Source organism: Pongo pygmaeus, chromosome 3 (genome assembly GCF_028885625.2).
Source record: "Pongo pygmaeus isolate AG05252 chromosome 3, NHGRI_mPonPyg2-v2.0_pri, whole genome shotgun sequence".
NCBI classification, from domain to species: Eukaryota; Metazoa; Chordata; class Mammalia; order Primates; family Hominidae; genus Pongo; species Pongo pygmaeus.
The window spans coordinates 116,153,463-116,175,316 of record NC_072376.2 but is presented as its reverse complement, the minus strand read 5'-3'; the positions used below and the strand labels follow the sequence as shown (position 1 = coordinate 116,175,316).

General features: G+C 35.3%; 1 pseudogene; it reads right to left on the bottom strand.

Moving 5' to 3' along the window:
- Positions 1-4,680: 4,680 nt before the first annotated feature.
- LOC129034576 (ATP-dependent RNA helicase DDX3X-like) lies at positions 4,681-20,920 on the bottom strand (annotated as a pseudogene).
- Positions 20,921-21,854: the final 934 nt, after the last annotated feature.

The following is a 21,854-nucleotide window of genomic DNA, read 5'->3' as shown; positions in this document are numbered from 1 at the left end:
TTTTTCAATAGTTATAGTAATAATCATTTAAATATATGATACTAAAAATGTATAACACCTTAAATGGTTTGTTTTTCACACTAAGCTCCAAAATAAGATTTTTGCTTTTGGAGGATGTAGTTCTCCTCCAAGATATGAGTCAATGAATTGAACTCTTTCCCTCTTGGGGTTTTGGTACTGCCAAAATCCAACACTCAATGTGTTTTCTTGCATCAAGGCATGAGAAAAAAAAAAGTCTTAGAAAAGATACACCTAATTCCTAACTGCATTCCACTGGCAATACTGGATATATGATACCACCTAATTGCAAGGGATCCAGAGAAATATAGACCCTGACTAGGCAGCTACTTCCCAGCAACAACTTAGCACTGTGGGGGGAGGCAGCATAACCAGTGAAAATCTAGCCTTATGCTACAGATTACCTACCTGGCTACCAAATATCTATGAGCACCATTAGTGCCCAACACAGAACATACCCTGTCACATCCCATTGTTGACATTCCCAAATAGCTTCCAGTTACTTCATCCTATTCAAAGTTCAGATATCCAGCTGCTGTGTGGTCTTCTCCATCTGACCTTAATGGGGCTACTCACAGTTCTATAATCTACGATTTATAATGCCAAGGCATCTGTCCTACTCTACATCTAATATACAGTGGTGGAGAAAGGATAACATAAATAACATAAACATAATTATAAACTCAAATTCAGAAAAGGGAACAATGGAAAGCACACAGCAGGCACTGGTCTATAGCAATGACAAAGTTCTAGAGGTTAAGCATTGCGTGCATTTCCTCTCCTGGCAGTGGTGTATTTCAATATCTGAATTTAAATGGTTGTGCATCACAAAGATATATGTAGATGCAAAAATGTATATCATTAGCTTCCCTTACTGATAATGGATATTTAAACATAAAATAAGTGAAAATGTTCCTTATATGGATATAAGCATAAAAATGAGGTCAAATCCTAATTATTTTTCACTATGCAAAAATTTCTCTTAATCTTCTGGTTTGTAATGTTCATAAATCAACATTCAATCACTTATACTTAAATGCTGAAAGCTGCTCTATTATCTTAGGTGTATGACTATTTTAACATGCCTTATATAAACATGGAAAAATGAAACTCTTTAAAATAGCATATTTAAATATTTCTGAAAAAAATCTGTATTTAGGTTTTATAAATATGCACACAAGAAATATTTTAGAGAAAGTTTCCTCCTTTTTCCATGAATTATGAGAAGCCTTCTTTTAGGCTTAGAGCTCCAAATTCATAGTGAAATAAAATCAGACCGGGCGCAGTGGCTCACCCCTGTAATCCCAGCACTTTGGGAGGCCAAGGCAGGTGGATCACCTGAGGCTGGGAGTTCGAGACCAGCCTGACCAACATGAAGAAATCCCATCTCTAGTAAAAGTACAAAATTAGCCAGGTGTGGTGGCGCATACCTGTAATCCCAGCTACCTGGGAGGCTGAGGCAGGATAATCACTTGAACCCAGGAGGCAGAGGTTGTGGTGAGCTGAGATGATGTCACTGCACTCCAGCCTGGGCAACAAGAGTGAAACTCCAAAAAAAAAGAAAGAAAGAAAGAGAGAAAGAGAAAGAGAGAGAGAGAGAAAAGAAAAAGAAAGAAAGAAAGAAAGAAAGAAAGAAAGAAAGAGAGAGAGAGAGAGGGAGGGAGGGAGGGAGGGAAGGAGGGAAGGAAGGAAGGAAGGAAAGAAAGAAAGAAAGAAAAAAGAAAGAAAGAAAGAAAGGAAGGAAGAAAGGAAGAAAGGAAGAAAGAAAGAAGAAAGAAGGGAGGGTGGGCAATCAAGCAACTACTTTAACTACTTTGAAAGTTCGTTTGACCATGAGCATGACAACTAAAGTACACATGCTAGCTGTTCTCAGGCTGAAAGACCTGTCATCCCATCTGAAGTTCAAAAAGATAGCTGCCTCCTCTCGACGGCTTAATATTTCTTAGATTTCACCTCCTGATTTTTCTCAGGAATTGAACAAACTTCCACAAACACAAATCAGCCATTTATCTTTTATGCCTGTCAAAATCCATGGAATTCATGGTTCAATACACAATGTAGTTCATCAACCTTGTATGATAGCAACCTACCTCACATGATAATCTTGTAAACTATGATTATTAAGGACAACCCCTTATAGATAAGAGTGAAAGCAACTAAAAATACCTAAGCACTATATAAGTGCATTGCTAATATTCTTAAATGATCACATGAAATTGCATTGCTAAGAATGGGGTTGAGATCATTGTGATATTTCAATCTACCATTATGATCATCCTCAGAGAATATGAGTATATATAGAATACAAAGTCCATAGAACATTCGCAGTGGTCCATAATATTATACCAAGAACAAAATAGTTTCCTTTCCATGTAGTCTTAGAGATTGTTCAATTTATGCATCTTATCTATTTTTTGTAGTTCAACCTTATTTTAATAAAATCAGAACATGCATTGCTAGCATCTGAACTAATACAATAAGCAATTACTAAAGCTACAGTGACTTGAGGTGCAGTCATTACATTCAGCAAGTTTAAAACCTTATATGATTTTGAAATCTTATTTATTAACTGAAAATACTGCCTGCTGATAAAACCTGCTCAAATTCTATCACTGAATGTACAAGTCACTGATTATGCCAACTAAATTGCCAACTAAAGATAATTGCCAACTAAAGATAATCACGTTTGAGGATTGCAATGTGCCAGACATTCACTGAAAAAAAATACACAAAATTAAACAAAACTCACACAACAAACATCTGAGAATCTGGACACTTCGTATCAGTGTGGTGAAGAGTTTCATTAATATCTTAAGACAAGTGTATCAATACTTTGGCATGATTTAATTTCAAGTTGTCAATTTTGTTTTTACTAATATCAGAAAATTATAGCTATACTGCCAATGCCAGGTCTGCTTAATTTGACTTAAGAGTTTAATATGACTTAACATTAAAGGCTCACACTACCCTGAAATATATAATTTCATGAATATGGTGACATTCAACATTCAAGTGCCATTGTGTTTTTACTGTCTTTTAGTCAAGTTTCTTTAAACTTTCAAAGAATCACTTTTAGGCTTACAAATAAATATTTGTCAAAATGTTCAATAAATATTACATAAAACTAGCAGCAAAAAGTATCCAGAAATCTGTCGTGTGCAAATAGTTTTCTTCCCAATGGTCCCAAATAAATTTTAGAAATCTAGTCCCATCCTCTTGCCAGACAAGCTGTGTTCAACAATCTCCAAGAGACAAAATAAGATTGGAAGTTTAAGGACATGCACACAAGACAAGACATATATATATATATATATATCTGAATGTGCAATAAAAGAAGTACTTTGTACAAATTATAGGCAATATGTACAAGGGCCAAAACCTAGACTAATTGAAATAGCACCACAACAAATGACCTCAATACTGTCAAGTGTACATACTTAATAAAAGTTTTAGAACAAGGCACTATGCACTTGAAAATCTACTGCACTTTAGGAAATTTTTGCCATTTTCCTATGCCACTGTAAAAAGACTGAGCGCTTTAATCACCACATTCTGGCCACAAAACTAGAACGGAATTCAAAGCGGCAGAGACATTTTAGTGGTGAACAATGCTCATCTTTGGCCAGATTTAACTTAAATTGACTATAAATACAATGGAAACCTATGCAACTAAAACTGCGCTGTAGAGTAGAATTGACACCTTGTGCAGTTATGTACATATTTCCAGCCTGTGTGAGCTTAAAAATTTCAGTTAGTTACTCTTCTGGAGCCATTTTTACAAAGTCTATAGTAAGCCAGTTTAGCATCTCAACTCAGCTTGAACAATCACGTGAATCAGCATTTAAAGTAAAGCCTGCTGCAAAATTCTTCCTGTTCATACCCTCTTGACCAGAAAACATCAACACTAGCATGTGTTATTAGACCAAAAATCATCCAGGGCCCTAACGAGGGTTGGTCATTGCTGTGGTCCCCATCTACCATTTCAATTTCATTTATGGCAGGCATTTAAAAAGTCTAAGCAGATGAGTTCTCCTAAAAACCTATTTCAAGTTACCAGATCTTTAAGCATTCTCTGTAATAGTATGCCCACATTTGGCTAGCTCATAGTTAATAATCTGCCTAAACACTGAAAGAGGAGTTGCTGTATTTACTTGCATTAACTTTGAAGACAGTGTTTGAATGTATGCATGTATTCATACATCACCTCATCATGACTGGAATGGCTTGTTTAAAGGCTGTGAGGTTACAAATACCTATCCAGGCTAGAGTGAGAAAATCAGAACTTTAACTTAATACAGTTTGCCACACGGAAACTAATTCCATTAATATACTTTACAACATTTGTTGTTTGTTTTACCCCAATTTTCAAGTATCAAAAAGCCCTAATGCAGGCTACCAAATAGGTTTATCCTTAAAATATTTATGGATGAATCAATGGTTCCTGTTAAGTTGTATCACACCTGTGTCCCAAGGTTTGACTTTAGCCCAAGTTCAGTAATTTTGTCAAAACAATTGATGTATTGAGCCAATAGGACATCAAAATAAAAGGTTATCTAAAGTTAACATTAACAAACAAATGATCCTCAGTCACAAAATTATAAATGCAGTTTGGGTTGGAGGTAGGCAGGAGGGGAATTAATCCAAACAATGGCAATGAAGTCTTCAAACCACCTTCCGAACAAGGTTGTTAATTGTTCTTTTCATTTCTTCTTGTGGAACCTTGAGCTCCCTTAAAAAAAAAAAAAAAAATTAGTGGAGAATCACAGCTGGTAATATACTGTGAGTTCTTCAAGCTACACAAGGTATCGTCCAGCTAAGTTACATATGGTTTTCATATTAGCTTGTTTGGCAGGGTGACCTACTGCAAAGCAGGCTCAGTTGCCCACCAGTCAAATCTCTGGGAGTTATAATTTCCTCCATATCTATTAGTGTTGCAAAAGCCTCCACAGCCACCTCCACCAAATCTGCTGCTGCTGCCATGGCCACCTCCACCACTGTGTCTGCTGCTTGCATGGCTGCTGCTGAAGCTGGAATGGCTGGCACCACTATTTTGTCAGTCGTCTCTGGCACCAAATCCTCCACTCAATCTGCCACTCTTAGAACGTCCACAATTACTACCCTGGTAGTGGAGTTCATAAGCCATATTTTCTAACCAAGATGGCACTTCTTGTTTAGCTTCAACAAGAAGATGCAACAAATCCTTAGTGATATTTATGTTCCTCTCATTAAAGAACGAGTTGGCCAGGCCAAGGTTTTCTACACATCTTGTATGGCCAATGCCATATACATATTCTTCAATATCACTTGGCAAATCAAAATTGATAACATGTTTCACATTTGAAATGTCCAGTCCTCTTGCTGCTACTGCTGTAGCCACTAGCATTGGGCTTTTTCCTGAGGGTAACTGGTGAAGGGCTTCTTCCCTATCCCTCTGAGAATGATGTCCATAGATACTGGTACATGACTATCCTTCATGGTATAAGATATCCTCTAGAGAATAAAAACCCTTTTTGGTCTCCATAAACACTAAGGTTAGTGCATACTTGCCTGGGATCAGGTGGATGTCTTAGGAGGTCAAGCAGAAACAACTGTTTGTCTGATTCTTCCACCCAAACTACTTTCTTTGTGATATTCTCAGAGGTAGAGACAACTCCTCCATACAGCCAATAGGATATTAATATATTCATCAAAGAAATCATGAGCGAGCATCTGTATGTCCTTAGGCCAAGTGGCACTAAACATCATAGTTTGGTGGACACCCTTTGGAGGCATGGTATCTTGTTCAACTTTTCTATGTATCTGAGGCTCAAACCCCATATCCAACATCTGATCAGCTTCTTCTAAAACCAAGTATTCATAAAAGTTTAATCCAATCTTTCCTCTTTCCATCATATCCACTAGATATCCTGGAGTGGCTAGTAACAAGTGCCATCCACATTCTAAGACTCAAATCTGCTGAACAATAACAGCATCACCATAAATCACACAAGGAGGAACTCTAGATCAGTATGAAAATTTTCTTGCTTTCTCATTGATCTGTATTGCCAGTTCTCTTCTTGGTGCTAATACCAAGAAGATTGGGTATTGTTTGCTGTGTCCTCACCTTTAATTTTCCTTCATGGCCCTCAAAGCCTCCTTTGGACCATCTGAATACATCTGACTCAACATGGGCAAGAGAAATGCCGCAGTTTTCCAGACCCTGTTTGGGCACAAGCCATCAAGTCTCTTTTCTCTTTTATAATAGTAAGAGCATGTTTTGCACTGGAGTCAGGCTAGTATAATAACCTCCATGTTTCCCATGATAGTTTCTCCCATCTCAACATCACTGAAACTTTCAATATGTGGAGGACAATTGTTGTCTGTTGCCTCAACTAGAATGGCATCGTATTTCTCAAAATTAATCCCAGTGTTGCCTCCAGAAAAGAGTTCCTGTTCCAAGCATTCACTTGGTGGGAATGGTTTTGACTAATCATCTTCATCTTATTTGTCACACCAGTGACTGTTTTCACCACATGCTAATTTGCCAAAGCCACTTCTGTCACCATGGCTGCCAGTGCCATCATAATCACTCCATCCACGATTATCAAACCTTCCCCTTGATCCACTTCCATGATCTCTGAAGAAGCTAGACTTAGTGCTTGAAGCATCAGGAGATTCAAAACTGCTGTAGGCATCCTTATCTTTGCTAGAGCGCCACCCTAAACTGTCTTTATGGTAGAATCCTTAGTAGCTGCTCTGTTCCTTAATGAAGAGGGATAGAGCGCCCTTTGCTGGCTGTACTTCCCCCACTCTGATTGTCCGAATAGGCCAGGTCTAGGCCAGCAAACTGCTGGTCCAGCCCAAGCACGTTTTCAATCACCACATGACTTATCCCTGAAGAGTACCCAGGAGTCTTCCAGTGCTGAGCTAATATGTTTGTTTCACCGCGAAGGCCCTCTCATGAAAGAACTGTGGCTCTATTTTATCTGTCTTTAACAGAAAATATGTGAAAGAAGGCAAAACAACTATGTTCAGTTTAGTAAGAGTTGTTAAAAGTTAACATTTACTTTGTCAGATATAATTTATTATCTTTAATCAGCCTCACACCTCATATTACCAACTTAAGCATTTAGTCAGTATTTTAAAAGTCATACATGGCTTATTAAACACAACTTAATGAATTAGAGTATTATCCCAATCTTATAAATGAAGAAATTAGAACAGAAATTTTAAGCATCTTGCCCAAACTACAATTTGCTACTCATGAAACTAAGCTTTGCATCCAGGTAGTTTGACTCTAGAACCTACCCATGGCTTTAACTAGTAGTTTCTGAGATGCAGCCACATGAACTTGAAGTAAATGCTATGTTTATCCATCTATGACTGTCATAATAACCCTAGGAAACAAACAATTGTTTTGCATTCTGATGTTTTAATCTTTAAAGCGTAGATATTATGCATTTCGTGTAGTAGTTTTGAAGTAGATGAACTACTACCTGTAAGTGTTTTTTTGTTGTTGTTGTTTTGTTTTGAGATGGAGTCTTGCTCTGTCACCCAGGCTGGAGTGCAGTGGCGTGATCTTGGCTCACTGCAAGCTCTGCCTCCCGGGTTCACGCCATTCTCTTTCCTCAGCGTCCTGAGTAGCTGGGACTACAGGCGCCCACCACCATGTCTGGCTAATTTTTTATATTTTTAGTAGAGACAGGGTTTCACCGTGTTAGCCAGGATAGTCTCGATCTCCTGACCTCGTGATCCACCTGCCTCGGCCTCCCAAAGTGCTGGGATTACAAGCGTGAGCAACCACCTGGCCCACCTCTATGTGTTTTAAAGCACATAGTGTTTTCAGAGAAGAGGCTGATCAGATGAATGCTTAGACATTGTATGAAGCCTGGTTACCATGATCAATTAACCCCAGTCCTGGTTCTTATTCTAAGCCTTAGGGTGTCCCAGTATTGATTCCAAATTAAGATAGTTAAGCAATATTAACAAAGTTCCCAAGAAACTGGAGAAAATATCAGAATACTGACTAACTAGTATATTGTCTTCCTACATGGAAAGACAAATTTGAGAACATATGAAAGAATAAGTATTATTATATAGTCATTTTCATTTATTTATTTTTTGTATCTTGTTCCTTGGATAAAAATTCTAATCTATGCCTGACAGACTTGATTAATATTGCATCTATCCTTGATGAATCTATCTTGTTGAACCATCAAAATGCAAATTAACCTCCAGTTACATTTGTGAACAAATGATTTCACTACAATATAATAAATTATCAAAGAATATATATAGAGAGAGAGAGAGTGCCATGAGAGCAGGTTGGGGAGAGGACCTCTGCCTGTCTCAAAGAATTGGGAGGAAAGAAGAGATAAACAGGGCATAATTTTCACAAAGAGATGCTTGAGCTGAATCCTAAAGAATAAATACAGATTATCTGAAGAGGAGAAAAAAGGCAAGCACAGAGAACAGAGTATGCAGGAACAAGGAAGCCTAAGTAATACACAATTTTTTTTCCACTAACTGCTAAATAACTTTCGAAGTTAAGAAAGCTAATGGTATATCATTAGGCACCAATAAAATTATCTTGAGATTTGACAATGCCAACCGAAAAATTTCTTCTGCAAGGCAGAGCCAGTTACCTTTTATAATATCAATTTAGATTCACACAAATAAAGACATTCTCATGTCTTCCTCGCATTCTTCTCAGGTTCTCTCAGCCAGCCATCAAAGCCATTTGACTGGACACTAATCTGATTACAAATGATCAAAGCCTTTCCTAACTGTAACACATCAGATCAAACTTGGTGTGCAGTGTGTTTCCTGAATCATTATTAGCAATGAAAAAAAAATTTTTTTTGATTTCTACTATATACACAAGCTAGTACATAACATTTTGACCCAGCAATACTAATGCAGTCATTTTTATTTCAGGAAGGCTTTTGATGAAATATTCAGCTTTGTTTTATTACCACAATTTTTAAAGCAATGTGCTCAGTTCATGTCTGCGACTTACCACTTCAGTTCAGAGAGGGAAATGTGGGAAACAATAAGGGTCAAGTATGAGTGGAGAGATAAAGGGCTTGAGGTACAGGGAGGGAAGATATAAAGAACTGAGTGATACCAAAGTTCAGAGTGAGGGGCACAGTTGAAATGAAGATTATGTATGGAGTGTAGACAATCCCCTGTCTCAGAACATTGTCTACTGCTGGTAAGTAATTACTGATACTCAAGACCATGGAATGACAAAAAGAACTCGGAAGCATTATTCCATTGACAAAATATCTTCCCATGTTTGTCATTAATATTTTTAAAGTATACACAGTGCGAAAATAACAACAAAAGTAGATAAAATTTTGCTATGAAACTATATATAAACTAGTGTAGCTTTCCTGAAATAAAACTATTTTTATATAGATATTACAGTTTGATGTTCAATGAGGTTTTTTTAAACAGTGAAGTTGAGCACAGAAGCAAATAAGTTAAGCAATACTAATACTTTAAACAGAATAATTTCCATTTCAATGATCTTATCCTATACATAAGGTAATTTTTTAATTGAAATGGATTTTGTCCTTATCCCTACCTTTGAATGAATCCCTTCAATTTCCACTTATGACTGAGAAGAGAAAATCAAAGGAAAAATAGAATCGAACAGTAGTAAACATTCCGAAGTAAATGTTTTCATCTGTAACAAAAATAAAAATAAAAAAGAAGAAAAAAAGAATTAATAAACTGCCACCTCCCTCAGAAAAAACCCTCTGGTATTTATTATTATTTTATTTTTATAATTTATTGTTCTCTCCCTTTACACCAGGGCTTGTGCCAAGCACCAGAATTACCATGAAGAATATACTGAGAAGATGACTTCATAGAATTTATAGTCGAGAAAAAGAGATAGTACTCAGATAATTACATGAACATGGAATGCAGATGCGCTGAAGAGTTGTAAAAGGAAAAATCAGGATAAGAGTGCATTGCAGGGAAACATAAGCCAATTTATGAGACCAGGGAGACTTTCCTAAGAAAGGGACACTTAAGAAGAAACCTAAGGTGATCCTAAAGTTGAGATTATCCAGAAGAAAAGAGATTATGTTTCTAGACAGAGAGAAAAGTATGTGCCAGTGCTCTGAGATGGGAGCTTGTCTTGTTTGTGAAACTAAAAGTAGGTTAGCAGGGCCCCAGTATAACCAATCATGGAATGTGCCATGACAGAAAGGCAGGGTCATGGGGTGCTTGTTATACTCCTGCCTATGACCATAAGCAATTGCACTATTGGATAGAAAACAGCTCACAAAATCTTACATTGACCTGTGAAAGGGAGATGAGGCCAATTTTCTACGGAATTCTGAGCTCATCAGTTTGCCTTGATTCCATAGGAGATTATTTTTTACATAGTGTGATTAACAGGAAACAGTAACTAGAGGCCACAGACCAGCAGACACCACTAGTTTCAACTAACTATAAATAAGTACCTACCAAGAACATCCAATTTCCCACAACTCTACAGAGACTCTCTTGTCAAGGTTATCATGTTGTAGGTCTGATGATTACTTACCTTCCATGACAACTCAGCAGCATTTGTCAGAAACAATCACTTCCTTCTTGGAATGCTTCTCTCGGCTCATAACACTTCGCCTTCTTGGTTTTCTTCCTACCTCAATGGCTACTCTTCCAAGTCTCCTTGATGCTCCCTTTCCTCTGCTCCAACTCTCAGTGTTGAAATGCATCTAAAGCTCAACCCTTTTCTCTTCTCTATCTACACATTCTTCTACTCAGTCCCATGATGTTAAATGTCCTTATCTCCTAAATCTTTACCTCCAATTCTGATCTCTCACGGTTTCAGACTTACATATACAACATGATGTCTCCGCTTCGATGCAGTCTTTACACAGTCATCTCAAATGTAACATGGCCAAAGAGATCTTAATTTCCCCGACGTAGGGTAAGACCTAAAATTTCAAGTGCTGCCTTGACATTTTTTAACTTCACAGGGCCCGAAAGGCCTATCTGTGAGTTCTCTTGCTGTCGCCAGATATGCCCCTACTCATTAGGGAAGGTTCTCTGCCCACCTAGTTCTTCTGTCAGCTGTTGCATTCTACCGTGTCCTCAACCTAACAGGTTTCATCTCCCGGCCAACCCATACAACTACTCAAGCAAGGCAGTCCAATCCTTCTGCAGGAACCAGGGGACATCTCACCCTCCCATTACTAACAAAGCCTGCCTCCTACAGCCCAGTTCACTCAGCTCCTGAGTGCAACACCTGTGTGGCCCTTTACAGCATGCAGTGTGTTGTGGCTGGATGATCTCATCTGTCCAGTGTCAGGTGTTGTGTGCTTGAACATCTCCTACAATTTTGGGCATGAGATTCTTCCTTCACCAATGGGATGAATAGGAAGTGGTCATAAAACCCCCAAAACTAATTTTTCCTCTGATCTGCATCTTAATACGTGGTGCTATCATTCAATAAGCTGTTTAAGCAGATAAATTCTCTTTCTTATCTTTCTCTCTTACCCACATCTAATCAATCTGAAAGCCTTTTCAACTCTGCCTCAAAAACATAATCCCAGACTATCTGCTTCTCTCCATCTGCATTACCTTCTATGTTTACCTAATGTTCTCTCTCATCAGAATTGCTACAGGGACACCCTAACTGAACTCTCAGCCTTTACTTTTACCATGAACAATTCATTATTTACATAAAAGACATTTTTTAAAACTCTAGTAGTTTTCCATTACACTTAAGATATGAATTCTTTCCCTGACTTATAAAGTCTTAAATTATTTAATTCTGCCTGCCTCCTTAACTTATCTTGCCTTATGCTTCACATCACCCTCATTTCAAGCACATTCAACTTCTCGTTTCCCTAGAACAGGATAAACTGATTCTCATCTTTGGCTTTTTACACTAGCTGTGTTTTCTGCCTCAAAAGAGCCTTCTTCTTACCTCGTTATGGCTAGTTAATTATTATCATTCAGATCTCAGTTAAAACAAGAGCTCCTCTTAGCTGTATGTCCTTATCTATATCATATCACCTTTTAATCTTCTTCATACATTTATTGCCATCTGTTATCTGTTTATTTACTTACTCATTTACTTGATATTTTTGCCCTCTACCAGGCTGGAAACGGGAGAGTCAGTGCCTTGATTGGCTTATTCACCACTGCAATATCAGTATCTACAGCCATGCTAGGCACATAATGGGAAATTAATATATAATGGCTAAAAGAACAAATGAATGAATTAAACAAAGTAATGCAATAATTAAAGCATAAATTTACGATTTATATGGGCCATTATTCAAATCCCATTAGCTATTTTGTGGAGATATTAGGAATTAAACTAGATATAATGAGTTTTAAATTTCTAAACATCTCCTGGAATATACTACCTACATAATAATATAAACTACTATCAAACCATTCAGTTGGCTTCTCAAAAAAATCAGGAGACAACACAGAAGAGAAAAGTAAAATTAGAATCATCAACTCAAATTCACTCAGATCACTTAATTGCTAGACAGCTTTTTTAAAAAAAAAGATTGAACAGAAATTGTATAACTTCCTTTTCAGCATCTAGTTCAAAATCTATTTGTTAAATAATAGCAAAAAAAAATCTATAAATAAGAAGCATGTAAGAGATAAAGTCTTCACAATTTATTTGACTAAGTTGTAATCTTATTGGCTATTTTAAAGCATATCTCTCAAACTAGGCTGAAGGCTCACTACAAGTGTGTAGAAATATACGAAAGTCATGGTACCATTCCTCATGTCAAGGTGCTTGGAATCGCAGTAAACCAACTTAATATGCAATTTTTAAAAGCTGAAACAGAATTTAACTTGCCTTACGCTTTTGAGCTGTTATACAAATGCTATACATTTTACATTTTTGGAAAATAATAGTCTCTGACAGTTATTTGTATTTCTGTGTGGTCAGTGATAATATCCCCTTTGTCATTTCTAATTGTGTTTATTTGGATTTTATCTCTTTTCTTTTTTATTAGTCTAGCTAGTGGCCTATTTTATTATTGTTTTCAAACACCAACTCCTGAATTTATTGATCTTTTGAATGGTTTTTCACATCTCAATCTCCTTCAGTTCAGCTCTGATTTTGGTTATTTCTTGTCTCCTGCTAGCTTTGGGATTGGTTTGCTCTTGGTTCTCTAGTTCTTTTATTTGTGATGTTAAGTTGTTAAATTGAGATCTTTCTAACTTTCAGGTGGGTGCATTTAGTGCTACAAATTTCCCTCTTACCACTGTCTCAGCTGTGTCCCAGAGATTCTGGTATGTTTTATATTTGTTCTCATTAGTTTCAGGGAACTTCTTAATTTCTGCCTTAATTTCATTATTTATCGAAAAGTCATTCAGGAGCAGGTTTTTAATTTCCATGTAATTGTATGGTTTTGAGCAATTTTCTTAGTCTTGATTTCTAATATTATTGCACTGTGGTCCAAAAGAATGGTTGGTATATTAGTTCTTTTTTATTTGCTGAGGATTGTTCTATGTCTGGTTGTGTGGTCAATTTTAGAGTACGTGCCATGTGGTGATGAATGTATATTGATGAATGAAGAATGTATATTCTGTTGTTTTGGAGTGGAGAGTTCTATAGGTGTCTATCAGGTCCATTTGATCCAGTGCTGAGTTAAGGTCCTGAATGTCTTTGTTAATTTTCTGCCTTGATGATCTGTCTAGTCAGTGGGGTGTTGAAGTCTCCCACTAGTATTGCGTGGGAGTCTAAGTCTCTTTGAAGGTCTCTAAGAAACTGCTTTATGAATCTGGATGTTCCTATGTTGGGTGCACATACATTTAGGATAGTTAGATCTTCTTGTTGAATTGAACCCTTTACCATTATGTAATGCCCTTTTGTATCCTTTTTGATCTCCATTGGCTTAAAGCCTCTTTTTTCTGAAATTAGGATTGTGACCCCTGTTTTTTTTCTGTTTTCCATTTGTTTGGAGATTTTCCTTCATCTCTTTATTTTAAGCCTATGGGTGTCATTACATGTGAGATGGGTCTTCTGAAGACAGCATACAATTGGGTATTGGTTCTTTATCCAGCTTGCTACTCTGTGCCTTTTAATTGTGGCATTTAACGCATTTACATTCAATAACATGTATCTAATAAACTTTTGTTAACAAGAAGAAGAAAATTTTATTATGAAACATGATTTTCTCCATGGACTTGTGTATAACACTTAAATAAAACATTTATCAGAAATAGGTATTGAGCATTTTTCTCCAAAATTATTCCCCTTTACGCTATCCCCAATGTATAACATATAATATATGACAATAGAAAGTGCTTGATGATTTTAGGTTATAAGAGTATGTCAAGTCCAACAACTTATCATCAAAAATAAAATTCAACATTGGACTCAAGACTTTAACATTTAAAAGCAACTGCTTTGAACTTCCTTTTCTGTGTGAGATCTGAAATTTTTACGTTAGTTTAATGATATATAGTACTCCACTGTATGTATATGCCATACTTTTAGCTATGGTGATGGGAATTGAGGTGTTTTTAATGTGAGCTATTACCAACAGTGATGCTATGAAATAGTCTTATACTAGGTTTTAGATGCATAGGTCATAGAGTTGTAGGAAATATGCATGTTCAGCTTTAGTAGGTATTGCCAGTTTTCAAAAGTGGTTTCAATAATTTACACTTCCACTAACACCATATGAGATTCCATTGGCTCCACATCTTCAATTACTTTTGTATTGCTGTAATTTTCTATGTTAGCCATCTTATCAGGTGTGTAAAAAATTATATTGTTATTTAAATTTGTATTTTACTGATGACCAAAGCTGAGCACCTTTTAAAGTTGCTCACCTTTTAAAACAAGTATTGCACCTTAAGGTTGATCACTTTTTAAAACACTTATTGTATAAGGTTACTCACTTTTTAAAACACTTACTACACCTATTGCATTTGATGATCAAAGTTGAGCACCTTTTAGATGTTTATTGGCCATTTGGAGCTATTCTTTTATGAGCACTTAAGATTTTTGCTCATTTTTTAAAAATTGGATTACTTATTTCTTCTAATTGATATGTAGAATTTTTTATATATGTTTTAAGTATGAATGCTTTATCAGTTATATACATTTAAGTATAGTCTTCCACTATGTCACCTGAATTTTCTGACATTTGAGTGATATCTTTTGATGAACAATAGTTCTCAATTTTAATGTACTACAATTTACCAATCTTTTCCTTTATGGTTAGTAGTGTGTCCTCAAAATAAACAATTGCCTATCCAAAACCCATAAAGATATTCTCCTTGGGTTTCTTTTAGAATATTCCTTGTTTTACTTTTGACATGTAGATCTACATTCTGTACAAAATAATCTCTGTGTATAATGTGAGATAGGTATCAAGATTCATTTTTTGCACATATTTAATTGCTTGAACATCATTTATTTAAAAGACCAGCTTTTCTCCTACTGAATTGAAGTGGCATTTTATTTTAAATCAGGTGGCAGTATTAAGATGTGCAGGTATTTTTCTGGATGCTATTTTATTACATCGGTCTGTTTGTTTGTGTTTCATTATCACAATGTCTTGATTACTGTAACTGTATAGTAAAGTACTAATGTGTTAGTGAAACTCTTCCAACTCTTTTCTTTTTCCTCGTAAAGATTGTCTTGACTATTCTGAGTTCTACAAAGTTTTGAATTAGCTTTGCATTTTCAACAAGTAAATCTGATCAACTTTGAATGAGATTGCATTGGATGTAAGAATAAATTTGAGCAAAGTTGACATCTGAACAATATTGAGTTTTTAATTTACAACCACTATATATATGTCCATTTACTTAGGTTTTCTCCTATTCTCCCCAATAATGGCTGATACGTTTTCTGTGTAGAAGTAATTAAATTATTCATAATACTCCATTTCAGATGCTATATTGATGATATGAATTTTTAATTTTATCCTGTCTCCTCTGGTATATAGAGAAACACAATTGATATGTGTATGTTGATCTTGAATCTGGATGACTTGCTTCTTCACTCATATGTTCTGAAAATATGTCCATAGATTCTTTAGGGTATTCTACAAACAGCATCAGTCATCTGCAAATTGTGACAATTTCATTTCTTCCTTTCCAATTCTTTAACATTTCATTTTTCTCTTGCTTTTTTTCTTTCTCCATGTCTTATTTATTTATCTTAAAATATCTAATTGACAAATAAAGATTGTATATATTGAAGTTGTACAACACGATGATTTCATATACATATACATTATGCACTGATTGTCCCAATCAAATTAATGCATCCATGAGTACTCATGTTGTACAAGAGATCCCTAAAACTTAATTATCTTATAATGAAAAGCTTATACCTTTAATAAACTTCTCCCATTTTTCCTCACTTGCCAGCCCCAGACAACAACCATGCCACTCTCTGTTTCTACAAGTTAGACTTTCATAGATTCCAAGTATAAGTGAAATCATTCAAAATTTGCCTTTCTGTGCCTGGCTAATTTCACTTAACACAATGTCTTGCAGGTTCATCTATATTGTCACAAATAGCAGAATTTTCTTCCTTTTTATGACTGAACAATATCCCCTGGTATATACCACATTTTCTTGATCCATACATTCAATGATGAACACTTCGGTTGTTTCCATATATTAGCTATTGTAGATAAGGCTGTAATAAACATGAGGGTGTAAATATATCTTCAAGATACTGATTTAATTTATTTTAAATATAAACACAGAAGTGGGATTTCTAAATTATATAGTAGTTCTATTTTTAATTTTTTAAGGAACCTCCATACTGCTTTCCATAATAGCTGTACTAATTTGCACTCGTACTCAAATATATGAAGGTTCCCTTTTCTCCACACCTTTGCCAACACTTGTTATCTCCTGACATTTTTATATTAGCCATCCAATAGGCGTAAGATGATATCTAATTGCATTTCTCATTTTAATTTTTCTGACGATTAATTATGTTGAGCATCTTTTTGTATACGTGTTGGCCATTTGTATGCTTTGGAAAAATGTCTGTTCATTATCCTATGCTGATTTTTTACAAGGTTGTTTGTTTTCTTGAGTTGTGTGAGTTCCTTATACATTTTGGAGATTAATCCCTATAAGATACATAGTTTGCAAATATTTTCTATAAGTTGCCTTTTTATTTTATTGTTTTCTTTGTCATGCAGAAGCTTGTTATTTTGATGTAGTCTCACTAGTTTACTTTTGCTTTTGATATCTGTATTTTGGATATTATATTAAAAGAATCATTAATAAGACCAATGCCAGAAGGCTTTTTTCCCATATTCTAGGAGTTTTTTGGTTTCAGGTCTTATATTTAGATCTTTTATATATTTTGAGTTGATTTTTGTGTATGCTATAAGATAAAGTTTCAATTTTATTCTTTTGCATGTTGATAATTCAGATTTTTCTGTGTCCTTTATTTAAGAGAGTTTCCTTTCTTTGTTGTGGACTTTTGGCACCCCTGTTAAAGATTAGTAGACCATATATGCATGGGGTTATTTCTGAGCTGTCCTTTCTGTTCCGTTAGTTTATGTGTCTGCTTTTAAGCCAGAACGATACTGTTTTGATTACTATAGCTTAGTAATATAGTTTGAAAATTGGGAGTGGAATGCCTGCAGCTTTGCTCTTCTTTTACAAGATTGCTTTGGCTATTTGGAATCTTTTGTGGTTCCATGTGGAGTTAAGGATTGTATTTCTATTTCTGTGAAAAATGCCATTGGAATATTGATAAGAATTGCATTGATTTGTAGATCACCTTGGGTAATATGGACATTTTAATAATATTAACTCTTCTTATTCATGAAGATTAAATATATTTCCATTTATTTGTGTCTTCTTCAATTTCTTTTATCAATATCTTATAGCTTTCAGTGTACAGACCTTTCAGCTTCTTCACTAAATTTACTTTTAAGTATTTTATTCTTTTTCATGTGTTTGTAAATGAGATCATTTTCTTAACTTCTTTTTCAAATAGTTCATTGTTAGTGTATAGCTATGCAACTGATTTTTTGTATTAATTTTATATCCTGAATATCAAAACCAGATTAAGATGCTACAATAAAAGAAATTACAGGCCAAAATCCCTAATGAACATAAATGCAAAAGACTCTCAACAAAATATTATCAAAGCAAATTCAACAGCATACTTAAATGATCATACACCATGATTAAGTGGTATGCAAGGATGGTTCAGCATCACAAATTAATAAATGTGGTGAACCAATTGACAGAATGAAAGACAGAAAACATATGATCATCTCAATAAATGCAGAAAAAAATTATTTGACAAACTTCAACATTATTTTATGATTTAAAAAAACTCTCAATAAATTAGGTACAGAAGGAATGGGCCACAAAATAATAAATGCCATTTTTGACAAGCCCTCAGCTAATATCATACTCAATGATGAAAAGCTGAAAGCTTTTCCTCTAAGATCAAGAACAAAACAAGGGTTCCCACTCTCACCATTTCTATTCAGCACAATGCTGAAGGACCTACCTAGAGCAATTAGACAAGAAAAAGAAACAAAAGGTGACCAAATTGGAAAGGAAGAAGTTAAATTGCCCTGTTTGCAGATGACATAATCTTACATACAGAAAATCCTAAAAACTCCACCTAAAAAAGCATTTAAAATAAACAATTTTTTTGCTATTTTTTTTTTTTACTAAGAATTCTAGCAAAATGCTGAATAGAACTACAGTACGTACAACATACAAAATATGTGTTAATTGCTTGTTTATGTTACCAATAAAGCTTCTGGTCAACAGTAGGCTATTAGCAATTACGTTTTTGGGGAGCCAAAAGTCATATATCAGTTTTTAACTGTGCAAGGGGTTGGTGCCCCAACCTCCACGTTGTTCAAGAGTCAACTATAATGATAGTGAATTATTGTTTTGCTCCCATTTCAGAAGAGAGGGTTAAAATCATCATTGAACATACTGTACAGGACCCTTGCAATTACATTTCACCCACTAAGTTAATGGTCCATTAGCTTGTAATATATATGGTTATCACCAGTTCTTTTAATGGTTAGCCTAAATATTATAATATTCATCCTTGACTTATTAATGTAGTATTTCTAGAGAACACAGAGATCTTATCTTAATTTCATTTACCCCAAAGCTGAATTTGGTGATGAAACCAGGCACTTCTGATGGCTGAGGAGAGCAAAATTTCAACTCGACAATCACAGATGACTGCTGAAACAGATACAACCACAGAGGCAGAAATCTGATTGCAAGGAACCTGAACTCCCTGACTTGAACACCTGCAAAGGACAGGAATTGGAGCCCTTAGGTACACTACTCTGCACCCAGGAGTTACAAATCACTAACACTCTGAACTGTGACTTTTCTGGTGCCCCATTCAGATGTTTTATATGATGTATGTGGTTTTTATTTGCTCTGTGGGCTTGCACAAGCCACCCTAAGACCTTCATGGTAAAATTTCTATCCTGTCTCAAATTGACAGTTTAAACCCTTAATAAAGCCTTATATTTTAAAGCACACATACACACACACACACACACACACACAAATGGACATTTACCCCACTCCTGCTTTTGTGCTATTGTGGTCTTGCATGGTATTTCTTTTTTGTTGTTTTTCTTGTTGTTTTCACTGTCATACAGATATTTATGATGAAAACAGAATCAGAGTCTAGCCTTCCTGACTTGAAGTACAAGGTTTTAGGGGTTTTTTATTTGCCTTTTGTATGTTTTTTAAAAAATTATTTGTGTTTTTAATCGACAAATAAAAACTGTACACACATATGCTTCCTGATTTATAATGGGGATACATCTGAAGAAACCTATTGTAAGTTGAAAATAATGTAAGTCAAAAATGCACTTAATAAACCTAGCTTACCAAACATCATAGCTTAACCTAGCCTACGTTAAACACTCGTGGAACACTTACATGAGTCTACAGTTAGGCAAAATCATCTAATACATAGCCTACTTTCTAATAAAGTTATTAGAAAGGATTTTTATTCAAAAATCAAAATATGGTTTCTACTTAATGTTTTTTGCTTTCACATCATCGTAAAGTTGAAAAATATAGGTCAAGCCATTGTAAGTCAAGGAATGTTGGTATATCGTAATGGTGTACATGTTATTTTGAAATATGTATACTTTAATAGCTATATTGAGCTAATTAACATATGAAATACCTCACATTCTTATCATTTATTTGTGGTGAGTAGATATAAAATCTACTCTTTTAGCAATTTTTAAATATACGATACACTGTTGGAAGGGTTTCCAGCTAAGTTAGTTTTCTTTCTGAACAGACATTTATCACTAACAAGTGCAGAAATTCCCTGTGAACAGGGGAAGCAGTAATGCTTGACAATAAAACTCAGATGTAAATTTAGAATAAAAAAGGGCTCATGGTTGACTTCTTTGGGCTATACTTCCATAATCTCTCAAAAAAAATTAAGGTATTGTCCTCTGGAGTATTTTGATGTAAAATTTTAGGAAGACTTGATAATCTGTAAAAGTTGTAGGCTTGAGATCCTAAGATCTGTATCTAAATTCATGTATTCTGCAGAAGTTTACTTAATGACTCCAGGTTTATTTTTCCTTACTAGTGAGGTAAATGTTGTAATATGCATCTACCTCACAAAGGTGTTGTGAGAATTCAATGATATATTATTTATAAAGAAAGTATTGATTACCTTCCTTCTGTCCCAGTAATAGATCACAACAAGAGATTATGAAGAGGCCATGGCCACCATGTCATTCTGGAGAGAGACAGAATAAAACAAAGAAGGTGATGGGGTAAAGAGCAGTCGCCTGCTATATATTGTCTATTTTGTTTATTTTTGGTTTTTTACTTACCTTTTATATTTATGCCTTGTATGTACAACAGGATTATAAGCAGCTTGAGTCCAGTGAATATACCATTTCATTTTGCTATCCTTCACTGCACTTAGCTTAGAGGAAATAATCACAGCTTATTATTGATTAATTAATTAATAGATGAATGGTGAACAGATGATTATCATCCCAAGAAATGGGATTTTATTAATTCTGAGCAACTAGGAAAGTTTTTAACTACAGAGAAATATTGACATGGGCAACAACTTCATCATACAGCAAAAAGTCCTTTTTTTTTTTCCTTTTTTGAGACAGAGTCTTGCTCTGTAACCCAGGCTGGAGTGGAGGACAGTGGTGTGATCTTGGCTCACTGCAACCTCTGCCTCCTGGGTTCAAGCGATTCTCCTGCCTCAGCCTCCTGAGTAGCTGGGACTACAGGCATGCACCACCACACCCAGCTATTTTTTGTATTTTTAGTAGAAACGGGGTTTCACCATGTTAGCCAGGCTAGTCACGAACTCTTGACCTCAGGCAATCCGCCCACCTTGGCCTCCCAATGTGCTGGGATTACAGGCATAAGCCACCATGCCCAGCCCAAAAATTCTTTTTATTTATTTTTTAAAAAGATATTGCCAAGTTTGAGAGGGCAAAATGATTCATTTTACAACTGTGACTAGTACCAGATCACAGATAACATACGTATAAAAAACTTGCCTTTGTGGTAGTAACAGAGGCAGTTGGAAGAAAGAAAGTAGAGAAAATGACCAGCTGTTGAAGCTTTTATCACCACTTTGTTCAAACATACACTAGAACAATTTGGAATGGTATTAATTTTCAACTAAAACCTGTAATGCAGGATCTCAAGAACTGTTACAGAAAGACTGAATAAATATATATGAGAAAGAGCTCTATAATTTAATTATATTACATATTAGAGAAAGAGCTCTATATCCCAATATAACATGTGATTTAGGCATACCTCTCTCCTAGAAGAAAATGCAATTCAAGCAGTAAATTCATCATTTC